The following is a 15,706-nucleotide window of genomic DNA, read 5'->3' as shown; positions in this document are numbered from 1 at the left end:
TGCCCGTCGACCTGGGACCGGACCGCAGCGACGCACGGATGCACGCCAAGACCGTAGGATCCTACGCAGTGCCGTAGGGGACCGCACCGCCACTTCCCAGCAAATTAGGGACACTGTTGCTCCTGGGGTATCGGCGAGGACCATTCGCAACCGTCTCCATGAAGCTGGGCTACGGTCCCGCACACCGTTAGGCCGTCTTCCGCTCACGCCCCAACATCGTGCAGCCCGCCTCCAGTGGTGTCGCGACAGGCGTGAATGGAGGGACGAATGGAGACGTGTCGTCTTCAGCGATGAGAGTCGCTTCTGCCTTGGTGCCAATGATGGTCGTGTGCGTGTTTGGCGCCGTGCTGGTGAGCGCCACAATCAGGACTGCATACGACCGAGGCACACAGGGCCAACACCCGGCATCATGGTGTGGGGAGCGATCTCCTACACTGGCCGTACACCACTGGTGATCGTCGAGGGGACACTGAATAGTGCACGGTACACCCAAACCGTCATCTAACCCATCGTTCTACCATTCCTAGACCGGCAAGGGAACTTGCTGTTCCAACAGGACAATGCACGTCCGCATGTATCCCGTGCCACCCAACGTGCTCTAGAAGGTGTAAGTCAACTACCCTGGCCAGCAAGATCTCCGGATCTGTCCCCCATTGAGCATGTTTGGGACTGGATGAAGCGTCGTCTCACGCGGTCTGCACGTCCAGCACGAACGCTGGTCCAACTGAGGCGCCAGGTGGAAATGGCATGGCAAGCCGTTCCACAGGACTACATCCAGCATCTCTACGATCGTCTCCATGGGAGAATAGCAGCCTGCATTGCTGCGAAAGGTGGATATACACTGTACTAGTGCCGACATCGTGCATGCTCTGTTGCCTGTGTCTATGTGCCTGTGGTTCTGTCAGTGTAATCATGTGATGTATCTGACCCCAGGAATGTGTCAATAAAGTTTCCCCTTCCTGGGACAATGAATTCACGGTGTTCTTATTTCAATTTCCAGGAGTGTATTTTGGTACTTCCTTTGACACCTCCTAGAACAATAACTGGCAGCAAACTGTCGTACCTGGTTTCATAAGTGATGCAATATGTGTGTCCATGGAATTCCACTGATTGAATGGTTGGTGGAGGAACGAGTAAGTGTTTATTCAAAACTTTATTTCTGAAATTCAGTGCACACATGAGACATCAATGGTCACTTGCGAATCACCTGGTGTTACAATCTAGTATGGCTCATATAGTGAGAATGCTAAACGTTTTCTCCCACAGAAACAAAAGTGAATGCAAATACAGTAATCTAATGATCTTTGGAGGGCATTGACTTTGTTTTTAACAAAGTACACTAGTTAATAAATTACAAGTTTGCTTTGTTTGTGAAAGGGAAATAAATAATTAATTTCACAAAGCAGTAGAGTATTGCTCTGTTGCATATATAACGATTATTTAAATGTGTAACCCATTTGGTGGTGAAATTATTTTTTACAAGTATCGTATCTGAATACATGTGCCCTGCTGATTGTAATGCTAAGTTAAAATCATTAGTGAAATGTATATTCCCCATTACGGAAAACTGTCAAACGGAACTGACATGGTATAGAAGGACCTGAACATTCTTAGAAGAGGAAAAATGAGCGAGAGAGAGAAAAATAGGCATTAATTTACATTCAGTGTAAGTTTTTGGTTTTTGGCAGTAATGCTTCATCGAAAATAAGATTAATTAATAATTTTCATTCAATGTTGTCGTGCTCTTCTGACTATAAAGTATCATTTCAGAGCTTACATTCTGAAAATCGTACATTTTGTAGTGAAATGATCGGGAGGATCTTCTGCAATGTGTATTGTCAACTATTACAGCTAAAAGTTCGACTTAAAACAGTCTGTTCCTTTTCTAGGATGCAGTCAATGCTTAACGAATTAAATTTCACATCAAGAAATTAAGTTCTCAGCTATCTGGTTTTTCGTATTCTTCCACGAAAGTATATGTTATTTAAGTACATCCCCAGATGTGGCTGTCAGTTCAGTGGTTTTAAATAGACTTAAGTAGAGAGGGCTAGCTTCACACAGTGCTTTAAGGGAGAAATCTTTGTTTTGGTCTCAAAAAGATGGCGGACTGCTACGCCTGCTTGCTTCAGCCAGTGCTCTGTTCTCTACATAGGTAACGCCATCTCCCTTTACACTGACCTCCTTGCGTTGAACAAACGTGTACGTCATGCGTTCTCAGAATTTGTTTAAAGAATCCACACAGCTTCTCGTGAGCTGTCAGGCGGCAGAAGCAACAGAGGCCTTTGCTCAGAATATTTTACCACCATGCTCACAACGGAGAACAAACATTCACTTTCGTTAGGGATCACAAGCAAAATAAACATATCCTCCTGTACAAAGCTACCGGAAGTCCGCGATCCGACAGGGATAATAATAAATACGGCAACTTGAACATAATGCTTATTTTCATAACAGAAACGTTTTGTGTCCGTACGAGAAAACAGAGAAAATGTATAAAACGAATAAAATGAATTTGTTTCCTAACACAAATTTTTATTTCGATAGTTCACATAAGTTCGAGACTTGGAACTTGTTTGTTTGTGTCGCGCATGTGCATTACGCTTATCAAACTCCCATCCTCACTTACAGTGATTTTGGCTTTCCATTGATATCGTCACCAGACTCACCTATTGATGTTGAGAGGCACCCACATGCCTTGCTCATACTGTGGCATCAAGCAGTCAGGCCTGCAAGATGAGTGGTCTGCCAAGCGAGTGGATTCGTTCGTATTTATCGAGTAACATGAACTCTCGTACTCACAATTAAGTTACAAATTATCCTCCTGTATGAATATTACTCAACGGAAACGCACATCTGACTATCAGTAATTTACAGAACTCTGACTGTTCACTACGTACTGGCAATACCATATTTTCTTTTTTTTTTTTATTTAACGGCTTTGATCAACACATGGCCATCGCACTGAATATGAATGGCGCACACATTATAAATTCTGGATATCATGGCAACATACAATTCGAAGGAAAAGGCCACCAATCTTTTTCTTTTCACTATCTTATTTATTCCGATAAATTCTATAACCTAAACACACAAATTCCATAACCTACAACAATAACACATTAGAAATTCCGCCCAGTGGGCATGGCTTTACATTGGTGATTCTCTATCTTATGGTCTCGTAATTACTTAATGCTAAAGTGCACTTTCTGGATAGGATGGTGCATCTTTTTTTTTATTTCTCACACTTCGACTCTCACAATCATCATCACGAAACTTTCCTCCAGACCGAGCAGTACAAAAGGAACACGCATAACCCACTACCTCTGAAACTACCTTGCTACTCTCCCATGCAAACCACACATACTTAAATTACATGACATACACCACACTACAACATGAAATACAACACAGGGAATAGTCACAACATTATCACTTTCAGCTTTCCCACTTCAATTAATATTTATCCCAGTTTCACACGACACTGCCCCACTTCGTAATTCTACTTTCCTACTATGAACTCTGGAGATATATGCATGTCTTCCTGTGCAATGCAAGCCAAGTGGCGCTGCTGGATAGACGGCTGACTCACCTTGATTCTCTCTCAGAGTATTATAGCTTGAATCAAGCGTCACACGGAAACATATCACGCAAAGTAATATTAAGAACATATTCATCACACACACGAGTCCTCAACTGATACCATGGACGAGTACTTCTCTTTATCCTTTGTCTCATACACAGATTGAGACTCACACAGTACTCACCATGTGGAAGTACTCGTCTCTAATTTCAAGTCCTGCACACGCTATTTCTTAAATATTTCAACTTATAGTACACACACTAGTAATTCAGCTTAACTTAAGCACACGGAAGAATTTCAACTTATTGCTACACGTGGTTTCATTGTGACCGTTGGTCACTTCCGAAGATTACTACGATCCCATTAATATTACCTGCCAGACATTTAATTCTCCCCACAAAAGTTCCTGAAATAGAGAAATTATTATTTCAAACTACTCTTAAGTATTCCTCATGCATATCATGTCTCCACTCTTTTGCCTTTACGGAGCACACCTAAGACAGGTCTTAACAACACAAGATCCAGCGGCAGAGTGCTGAAACGTGGCCGTTCTTCAGGTGCTCTCGCACCTCTGCCGAAGTGGGGGAGCACCTTGCTACCGTATTGGTCAGCCACATTTCAGGCGCTCAAAGCTCAGGTAAATTTCATCTCTTTGGTCCCACCAAAGGTGGCCAAAGGATCGTCTCAAAGATGATCATATATTCACATTCACTATCTGCGGTTAGCAGTCGACCATACATTCATTCATTTCACAGATCTCACCAAACTGGATGTAGGGATTTATTTTGTGGGAGTGCACATGTGATCAATTAAATAAATAAATTGTCATTCTTTCCCACATTGGTATCCGGCTTCGCTGTATTAATTGAAATTGAGTTATTTTACAAAAAAAAAGTGTTGTTCTGACAAAAATAATGAAGTATGTTGTACCTATTTTCAATGTCGGGTGGTACTGTACCCTTTCAATGTATCCGAAAATTGTAGAGAAAGCCTCAGTTTGCCAGTACATATGTTTCTCAATCATACTGTAATCATCCAACAATCATTTGAGGGAATTACAGTTTCGTTAGCGGTAGATGTGACAAGACATTATGCGAAACATTACTAAATGCCTTCTATGAAAACCACCAACCACAGATCGTTCAAAGTCCAACCCGTGATGGAAATATATTAGATCTAATGGAAACAAGCAGGTCACAATCGCTTATAGGATGTTCACATTGAAATTGGTATCAGTTACCATGAGACAGATGTAGCAACAATGATTACCAAAATAGAAAGGGCAACTAAAACAAGTAGGAAAACCTGTATGTTCGGTAAACTAGATAAAGAAGCAGTAGTGACATATCTCAATAAGGAATATAAAACTCTTAACTCAGAAAAAAGAATTTTGAAAAACTATGGCTCGAGATTAAATAGTACTTAACCACACACTGTATAGATATGTACCCAGTACAAGAGTTCATGAGGTAGGTACCCTCTGTAGTATACTGTCAGTGTGAGAACACTTCTTAAGGAACAGATACTACTACATAATAGGTATGAAACAAAGCGTAAGACTAAAGACAGGACGGTGCTAAATGAAACGCATTTAACTGTCAAGAAAGTAAAGCATGAATCTCCCAATGACTAGCTTGGCAGAATACTGTCGCAGGATCTTTCACAAACGCCAAAGAAATTCTGGTCGTATGTAAAGCTGTCATTGGCGCCAAAGTTAGCATCCACACACTCAAGGACAATACAAGAAATGAAAGCAAAATCAGAAATGCTTAACTAAATTGTCAAACGTTCCGTTACAAAGGAAAACGCAGGAGTATTGCCCTAGTTTCATTTTAATACCACTGAAAAGATGAGTGAAATAGATATTAGTGTGAGTGGTGTTGAGAAACAGCTGAAATCGTTAAAACTAAACAAAGTGCCAGGGCCCGACAAAATCGCTGAATACTGTATTGGCAATTGAGTTAGTCCCTCTTTTTACTAGGTGCCTCGAGCAAAAACCGTGCCACGTAGTTGGAAGAAAGCACATGTCACACCCATCTACAGGAAGGGCAGCAGAATTCAGCCACAAAATTGCCGTCCAGTACCCTTAACACATATTCTTTGTAGATTCTTAGAACATATTTTAAGCTCATACGTAATAAGGAATCTCGAACAGAATGACTTCTTCATCCCAACCAGATTGGATTTCGAAAATATCGATCTTGTGTAACCCTACTCGCACTTCTCTCACATGACAAGCAATGGATCCAGACAGTCAAGTAGATGCAGTATTTCTTGATTTCCGATAAGCATGCGACCACACATACGTTCATTATCAAAAATAATTTCTTATGGGGCATTGAGCAAAATTTGTGACTGAATGGAGGATTTGTTGGTAAGGAGGACACAGTGAGATATCTTGGACGGAGAGTCGTCGACAGATGTAGAAATAACATCGTGTGTGTCCCAGACAAGGTCCAGGGGCCTTTGCTGTTCATGTCGTATATTAATGATAGGGCAGACAGTATTAACAATAGCTCCAGATTTTTTGCAGATGTTCCAATTATCTATAACTAGCGAATCCAGCAATACTTCGCAATTGCTAAATATGTGTGGGAATCTCCTTTCTGTCTTCCCATCTCTCTGTCCATCTCCTCCTCCCCCTCTCTGTCTCCTACCCCTCCTCTTCCCTCTCTCTGTCGTTCTCCTCCTCCCACCTCTCTGTCCATCTCCCCTCCCCCTCTCTCTCTTCATCTCCTTCTCCCCTCTTCCCCATCTCTTCCTATATCTTCTCCTCCTCCCCCTCTCTGTCATTCTCCTCCTCCCCCCTCTCTGTCCATCTTCCCACCCCCTCTCTCTGTTCATCTCCTCCTCCCTCTCTCTTTCTCCATCCCCTCCTCTTCCTGCTCTCTGTTGTTCTCCTCCTCCCCCTCTCTGTCCATCTCCACTCTCCCTCTCTCTGTTCATCTCCTTCTCTCTTCCTCCATCTTCTCCTCCTCCCCCTCTCTGTCATTCTCCTCCTCCCTCGTCTCTGTCCATCTCCCCCACTCCCCCTCACTCTGTCCATCTCCTCCTCCTCTTCTCCTTCTCCCTCTTCCCTCTCTCTGTCGTTCTCCTTCCCCCCCCCCCCCCCGCTACCTCTCTATCTGCCCCCCTCGCCCTCTCTCTGGCCATATCGTCCTCCCTCTCTTTCTCCACCTCCTCCTCTTACCTCTCTCTGTCGTTCTCCTCCCCCCCCCGCTACCTGTCTATCTGCCCCCCTCGCCCTCTCTCTGGCCATATCGTCCTCCCTCTCTTTCTCCACCTCCTCCTCTTCCCTATCTCTGTCGTCCTCCTCACCCCCCCTCTCTGTCCATGTCCCCCCTCCCCCTCTCTCTGTCCATCTCCTCCTTCCCTCTCTCTATGTTCATTTCCTCCAACTTCTCTGTCCCTCTCTTTTCTTCTCGGAATTCGGGCCTTGATTTAGAACTGATGTCTCTCAAAGTGAATGAGTAAATCGTTGGGATCATTCATATTCCGCAGCAGTATTCTTATCATAAAGCATAAGATCGACTGCGAGGAATAAAACGAAGCAACACATTGTTATTTATACAAATTTTGTTTAAAATTATATATAAGGAGAAAAATATATATTTAGGGAAACAATTTGTCTAAAGGTTTAAATGACCTGATATCGTAGTTAAAACTGACTGTAAGAAAGAAAACGAAACCGTACACTTTCACAGCACAGAAGTTTCTTTCCCCACAGATGGTTCGGTTTTAACAGAAAACCTGTGTAGTGTTGCTTACAGAAATATGTAGCCTATGTCCGTTGAGTGTTTATAAGAGCGTTGTGTAAAAATTTGAAGTAATTCCATCAAGAACTTTTCAAGATTTTTGATAACGATTTATCCCCTTTATACAGTATATACTCATACGTATTATAAATATCAACGTTAGCGAGAGTATTATGTAAAAATTTGAAGAAAATTGGTTAAGAACTTTTCGAGATTTTTCCTTACTTCAAATTTTTTACATAGTAAGGAAAATTCTCGAAACGTTCTTGACCAATTTTCTACAAATTTTTACATAATACTCTCGCTAACGTTCATATCAATAATACGTGTATATATATATATATATATATATATATATATATATATATATATATATATACGTTACCGCTAGATATATTTCGTAAACCACATCAAATACTGACGAATCGATTCCACAGACCGCACGTGAGGAGAGAGGCTAGTGTAATTGGTTAATACAAACCATACAAAAATGCACGGAAGTATGTTTTTTAACACAAACCTACGTTTTTTTTAAATGGAACCCCGTTAGTTTTGTTAGCACATCTGAACATATAAACAAATATGTAATCAGTGTCGTTTGTTGCATTGTAAAATGTTAATTACATCCGGAGATATTGTAACCTAAAGTTGACGCTTGAGTACCACTCCTCCGCTGTTCGATCGTGTGTATCGGAGAGCACCGAATTACGTAGGGATCCAAAGGGAACGGTGATGGACCTTAGGTACAGAAGAGACTGGAACAGCACATTACGTCCACATGCTAACACCTTTTTATTGGTCTTTTTCACTGACGCACATGTACACTCCTGGAAATTGAAATAAGAACACCGTGAATTCATTGTCCCAGGAAGGGGAAACTTTATTGACACATTCCTGGGGTCAGATACATCACATGATCACACTGACAGAACCACAGGCACATAGACACAGGCAACAGAGCATGCACAATGTCGGCACTAGTACAGTGTATATCCACCTTTCGCAGCAATGCAGGCTGCTATTCTCCCATGGAGACGATCGTAGAGATGCTGGATGTAGTCCTGTGGAACGGCTTGCCATGCCATTTCCACCTGGCGCCTCAGTTGGACCAGCGTTCGTGCTGGACGTGCAGACCGCGTGAGACGACGCTTCATCCAGTCCCAAACATGCTCAATGGGGGACAGATCCGGAGATCTTGCTGGCCAGGGTAGTTGACTTACACCTTCTAGAGCACGTTGGGTGGCACGGGATACATGCGGACGTGCATTGTCCTGTTGGAACAGCAAGTTCCCTTGCCGGTCTAGGAATGGTAGAACGATGGGTTCGATGACGGTTTGGATGTACCGTGCACTATTCAGTGTCCCCTCGACGATCACCAGTGGTGTACGGCCAGTGTAGGAGATCGCTCCTCACACCATGATGCCGGGTGTTGGCCCTGTGTGCCTCGGTCGTATGCAGTCCTGATTGTGGCGCTCACCTGCACGGCGCCAAACACGCATACGACCATCATTGGCACCAAGGCAGAAGCGACTCTCATCGCTGAAGACGACACGTCTCCATTCGTCCCTCCATTCACGCCTGTCGCGACACCACTGGAGGCGGGCTGCACGATGTTGGGGCGTGAGCGGAAGACGGCCTAACGGTGTGCGGGACCGTAGCCCAGCTTCATGGAGACGGTTGAGAATGGTCCTCGCCGATACCCCAGGAGCAACAGTGTCCCCAATTTGCTGGGAAGTGGCGGTGCGGTCCCCTACGGCACTGCGTAGGATCCTACGGTCTTGGCGTGCATCCGTGCGTCGCTGCGGTCCGGTCCCAGGTCGACGGGCACGTGCACCTTCCGCCAACCACCGGCGACAACATCGATGTACTGTGGAGACCTCACGCCCCACGTGTTGAGCAATTCGGCGGTACGTCCACCCGGCCTCCCGCATGCCCACTATACGCCCTCGCTCAAAGTCCGTCAACTGCACATACGGTTCACGTCCACGCTGTCGCGGCATGCTACCAGTGTTAAAGACTGCGATGGAGCTCCGTATGCCACGGCAAACTGGCTGACACTGACGGCGGCGGTGCACAAATGCTGCGCAGCTAGCGCCATTCGACGGCCAACACCGCGGTTGCTGGTGTGTCCGCTGTGCCGTGCGTGTGATCATTGCTTGTACAGCCCTCTCGCAGTGTCCGGAGCACGTATGGTGGGTCTGACACACCGGTGTCAATGTGTTCTTTTTTCCATTTCCAGGAGTGTACATTACCATGAGGGGTGAGGTACACGTACACACGTGGTTTCCGTTTTCAATTACGGAGTGGAATAGAGTGTGTCCCGACATGTGAGGCCAATAGATGTTCAATGTGGTGGCCATCATTTGCTGCACACAATTGCAATCTCTGGCGTAATGAATGTCGTACACGCCGCAGTACATCTGGTGTAATGTCGCCGCAGGCTGCCACAATACGTTGTTTCATATCCTCTGCGGTTGTAGGCACATCACGGTACACATTCTCCTTTAACGTACCCCACAGCAAGAAGTCCAGAGGTGTAGGATCAGGAGAACGGGCTGGTGACTCACCCTATATATATATATATATATATATATATATATATATATATATATATATATATATATATATATATATATGAAGCAAATCGGTCCAGAACATTTCATGATTTTTGGTAACAGATTTAAACCATGGTTTGTCTTTATATAGTAGCATAAATGACGTATTGTCTGAACGAAGTTGCACAAATATTGCGTCAGATCTTGATTAGATTTCGAGTTGGTGCAAAGATTGGCAACTTGCTTTACGGAATGTTCAGAAATGTTAAATTGCGCTCTTCGCGAAACGAAACATCTTAGTATCCTATGATTTTAATATCAATTAATCATAAGTTGTATCTGTAAATTCATAGAAATACATGGATCTAACATTTTGTAGAGATATTAAATAAAAGGAACATATAGGTAAGGCAGTTTGGCAGACTGCGGTTCACTGGTAGAATACTGGGGAATAAGGATACTGCATGCAAAATACTTGTGCGACCTATGCTAGAATATTGTTAAAGTGTGTGGGACCACTACCAAATAGGACTGACTGGGCATATTGAACGGATACAAAGAATAGGAGCATCACTGGTTTCTTTCACCCACGAGACAGTGTAAGAACCGAAGCGGCAGTCTGTTGAAGAAAGACGCAAAGCATCCCGTGAAAAACTACTTAGAAAGTTTTTAGAACCAAATTTAAGTGCTGAATGTAGAAATATATTACAACACCCTTCATGTCGCTCCCATACGGATCACAAAGACAAGATTAGACTAATTACAGCACACACATAGGCAAATTATCAATAGTTCTTTCCGGGTACCACATGTGAAAGGAACGGAAAAAGCCCAAATAACTAGTACGTACCCTCTGCCATGCACTTCGCAGTGGTTTGCATGGTATACATTTAAATGCTGATACAAAATACGCATTCTCTTTAGAGTGTTGTGTTTTACATTTTTGCACTGGAGTTCGAGAAATATTTTCTATCTCATTTCACACTGCAGTGTTAGCGTTTCCTGATGTATGTAGCTCTAACAAGGATCCCATGATCTCTTATACCAAATAAAAATTTATTCGCCCGACGTGCAGTACAGTCTACGATCTATTCGTACAGAACATCAGACAGAGAGTCGAGGAAGTTAGCTGCTCCATGAACCAGCAACTGTATGTACAGCTCGTTACATCCACCCCTGAAACGCATCAATTCACTACAAATAAATAATAGACTAACTAACATTAACAGAATTTGATTTAAGGTAATTTGTTCATAGTTGATGTAAATGAATCGGCTGCGTGACAGAAAAGAATAATGTTCTATTTAAATAATTGTAACTCGCTGATGTAACTCTTGAAAGTTGGCTGTGTTGCCCATATGAACCAAGACAAGTGTTTCGGCAGATGAAGTACCAGCTGAAGCAAACATACATTGTCATTATCGAACATCCTGAAGCAGGATACTCTTTGTGTGCCAGAAGCACGAGAGTCTTTGTTGAGTTGTCCAAAACAGGCAACGTTAACTTCTCGCTGTGCAGAAACAGAGGTATCAACTACGGAGTGAATAAGCACTTACCTGGTGACCACGAGACTGAGAGGATCTACTTCTGACTAGATGCCATGCAAGCTGTAGGAAACATATTTTCCATTATGCTTAACATGTTTTGGAAAAGGCTTTTGATCAACCCAATTACGTATCTTAATTCTGAAGCCACATTTTGGCTGTATAGTAATCCCACAACATACACTACTGACCATTAAAATTGCTACACCACGAAAATGACGTGCTACAGACGCGAAATTTAACCAACAGGAAGAAGATGCTGTGATATGCAAATGATTAGCTTTTCAGAGCTTTCACACAAGGTTGGCGCCGGTGGCGACACCTACAACGTGCTAACATGAGGAAAGTTTCCAACCGATTTCTCATACACAAACAGCAGTTGACCGGCGTTGACTGGTGAAACGTTGTGATGCCTCGTGTAAGGAGGAGAAATGCGTACCATAACGTTACCGACTTTGATAAAGGACGGATTGTAGCCTATCGTGATTGCAGTTTATCGTATCGCGACATTGCTGCCCGCGTTGGTCGATATCCAATGACTGTTCGCAGAATATGGAATCGGTGGGTTCAGGAGGGTAATACGGAACGCCGTGCTGGATCCCAACGGCCTCGTATCACTAACAGTCGAGATGACAGGAATCTTATCCTCGTGGCTGTAAAGGATCGTGCAGCCACGTCTCGATCCCTGAGTCAACAGATGGGGACGTTTGCAAGACAACAACCATCTGCACGAACAGTTCGACGACGTTTGCAGCAGCATGGACTATCAGCTCGGAGACCATGGCTGCGGTTACCCTTGCTGCTGCATCACAGACAGGAGCGCCTGCGATGGTGTACTCGACGACGAACCTGGGTGCACGAATGGCAAAACGTCATTTCTTCTGATCAATCCAGGTTCGTTTACAACATCACGATGGTCGCATCCGTGTTTGGCGACATTGCGGTGAACGCACATTGGAAGCGTGTATTGGTCATCGCCATACTGGCGTATCACCCGGCGTGATGGTATGGGGTGCCATTGGTTACACGTCTCGGTCACCTCTTGTTCGCAATGACGGCACTTTGAACAGTGGACGTTACATTTCAGATGAGTTACGACCCGTGGCTCTAACCTCCATTCGATCCCTGCGAAACCCTACATTTCAGCCGGATAATGCACGACCGCATTTTGCAGGTCCTGTAGGACCTTTCTGGATACAGAAAATGTTCGACTGCTGCCCTGGCCAGCACATTCTCCAGATCTCTCACCAACTGAAAACGTCTGGTGGCAGAGCAACTGGCTCGTCACAATACGCCAGTCACTACTCTTGATGAATGTGGTATTGTGTTGAAGATGCATGGGCAGCTGTACCTGTACACGCCATACAAGGTCTGTCTGACTCAATGCCCAGGCGTATCAAGGCCGTTATTACGGCCAGAGGTGGTTGTTCTGTGTACTGATTTCTCAGGATCTGTGCACCCAAATAGCGTGAAAATGTAATCACATGTCAGTTCTAGTATAATATATTTGTCCAATGAATACCCGTTTATCATCTGCATTTCTTCTTGGTGTAGCAATTTTAATGGCCAGTAGTGTAGATTAGGCTTGTTGCCTTTCGCGAATTTTAGCACGCTTAGGGACCGTTAGGACTTCGACGCGCGTTATGGCCCTAATTGACGCTCTTGCTTCCGTTGTTCTTTCTTTGTATTTTCTAAAAGCCGTAATCAGTGTGTGTTTCGATGCCTTTTTGTAATTATAATCACTATAAGAGTTCACGAGAGTTGTATTTTTGTAATACGTATTCACACATTTTATGCCTTTCATAATCGACAATGTGCATGACCACCTTGCAACTCGAACGTGCATTCTTCACGATATAGATTAAAAGCGGACCCACTTCAGTTTCGCAGTCCTCATACAACATTTTCCCACTCTCAAGATTTCGCCTTTTTGTAGTAGACCCAATTATTGGCATTTGCCGTTACGCACAACGGCACGTAAATGTTCTTTGTGTCAGTGTAGGAGCTAAATTTGTCGCTGTATTGACTGAATGAGATGCGGGACAGCTGCATTATGGGAGTCTGTTGTGCAAATTAACTGTTAATTCATTTCATAACTATGTTTTTAGGACTACAAGAAGTTTTAAAGTATATAAGCTTTGGGTCTGAAACAATTTTAGAAGTAATGTGGACTTTTGACAAGTAAGTCTCATTTAGCAGATAAAAGATCGAAAGTTTCACTCGCTGGAAAATTACTAAATAAACTACGTTCATAACTCCTCAGAAACAGCAGCACTTCTTCAATTTTCACATCTAAATAAATATTCATTTCATTTATTATTTTGTAAGTTACAGAGAGAAACAAGTTACCTGAAACATCCTGTCACTGACAGTGGCTGTTCGCTTTTTATTTTTCCGTTTCCCTTTTTCCCTGATGGTTCTTAATTTTTGGACAGTAGGGTAGCTGCCAGGAAACTGCATAACTCCGTGTAACCACAAAGTTTCTACTAGCCACCAAATCCTTTGACCTTCACAAAACATTTGCTGCGTTTCAGATAACACTACCGAACAGATACGTCACTGTCAAAGAAACCGTACGAGAGCGATCGCTTCTGCTATTGGCATGAATTTTAAAGTGGCCAGAAAAGAGAACAGCCCTCTTTATCTCCTTATATCGCTTTTCCGCAACGGATAAGAGCGTCCAATTAGTTTGGCACGACTTATATGGCTGGAGAAACACATCCTGTCGGGCTTGATCTATAATGGATGAGGTGGCTGTACAAGGACATAATTTGGCCTCATGAAAGCTGCAGCGACGGGAGCGTTCCAAAGTGTGCGATGCGGACGCACGAGTAGAAAAATGGAAGGTAGGCGCTCAGGAATCTCCCGTCCATCCTTATACAACAGAGGGCGTTTCTTACTGCGCTTCTTTCAAACGTGTTTAAGTTAATCGCCACGTGTGCTAAAGAGAAAATGAATGTTCAAATGATAGGTGGTGAAATCTCTCTAAAATCTTGTGTCTAAATCGACATATGTGGCTATTCGTATATTGCTTACCGGTATGAAGGGCTTACCCAAAGCATACTCGAGCAAAATAATGATTGGTTTACTCCCTCCCTTCACTGACCTACCTTTCCACAACACCACACTCTGGCGACTCGAACATTCTTGAAGATTTTTGGGATACAAGGGTATCATTGTTAACTCTAGAACTGATTTATTCCAGCGGTATCTTTCCAGCCATTGTCGAGGCGAATCAGAATTTAACTCAAAATGTAATTCATTCTTATTTATTTATTTTTATATTTAAAAAGAAGGAAGACTACACATGCGGTCGTTCTATGCAAAGTGTTATTGGCCATGATACGAACACATAACCCTCCACAACTGTGTCAATCTCATTAAAATCCTACGGCCGCGTTATCTTACAAAATACTTAAATACAAGAAATAAAGTAATCGACGTTTCAGCCGTGTTGCAGCGGAATTACTCATAGTGTAGAAGTCACTACAATACTTTTATGTGTAGAGTAAGGAATATCCGGAATTTTCATCCTCAAAAAGTGTCCTGGAATTTTCCAAGTAGGTATTAGGCAGTGAGTCCAGTTTGTGAAAATATTACTTAAGTGAATGTTACCATGAAGTAATGAAAATAATTAAAGACGAAATAAAAAAGATCTAGATTTCAATCGACGAGTCACTTATCCTAAGGGTCGTTTTACTGTCATTGTTGTAGCTGAACCATTAGATCCATCAGAAGGTGAATCACAAGTTACAACAGAATGTCCGGAAAAAGATATTTACCAATTCATTACAGTAACTATGGCCTCAAGAAATTCGATACAACAATGTACTACCTTTCACCTCAGACCATGGACCACACATCAAATAGGCTTGGGCAAAACTTTAAAGGTGCCATTTCCAAACGGGGTTCACGTGACCTGTGTAGCACATGGTTTTCACAGGGTGTCAGAGGATATACGAAGCTGGTTCAGTATGTCGTCCAATTGATTTGCAGTAGTAAGACGATTTTTTGAAAGCCCCGTGAAGCATTCAGACATTTCAAGACACAGACACAGATATACTTCTGCCTCTTCAACCTATCTTAACGAGTTAGGGAATGAGGATTTCAGCAGCAGTTTACCACGATTCATACTTTCCGAGTATAACAAAGATGATCATCGCTACGGAGGATGAAGCATCTCCAGATGTAAAAGCAAAAAATTTTCACGATTCTTTGCAAGTGAGAAATTTCTTCATCTCCATTGCATCCGAGTTCGGTTTCCTGCCACAA

This window comes from Schistocerca nitens, chromosome 4 (assembly GCF_023898315.1).
Source record: "Schistocerca nitens isolate TAMUIC-IGC-003100 chromosome 4, iqSchNite1.1, whole genome shotgun sequence".
Classification (NCBI taxonomy): Eukaryota; Metazoa; Arthropoda; class Insecta; order Orthoptera; family Acrididae; genus Schistocerca; species Schistocerca nitens.
Note: the sequence above shows the minus strand (reverse complement) of the source record.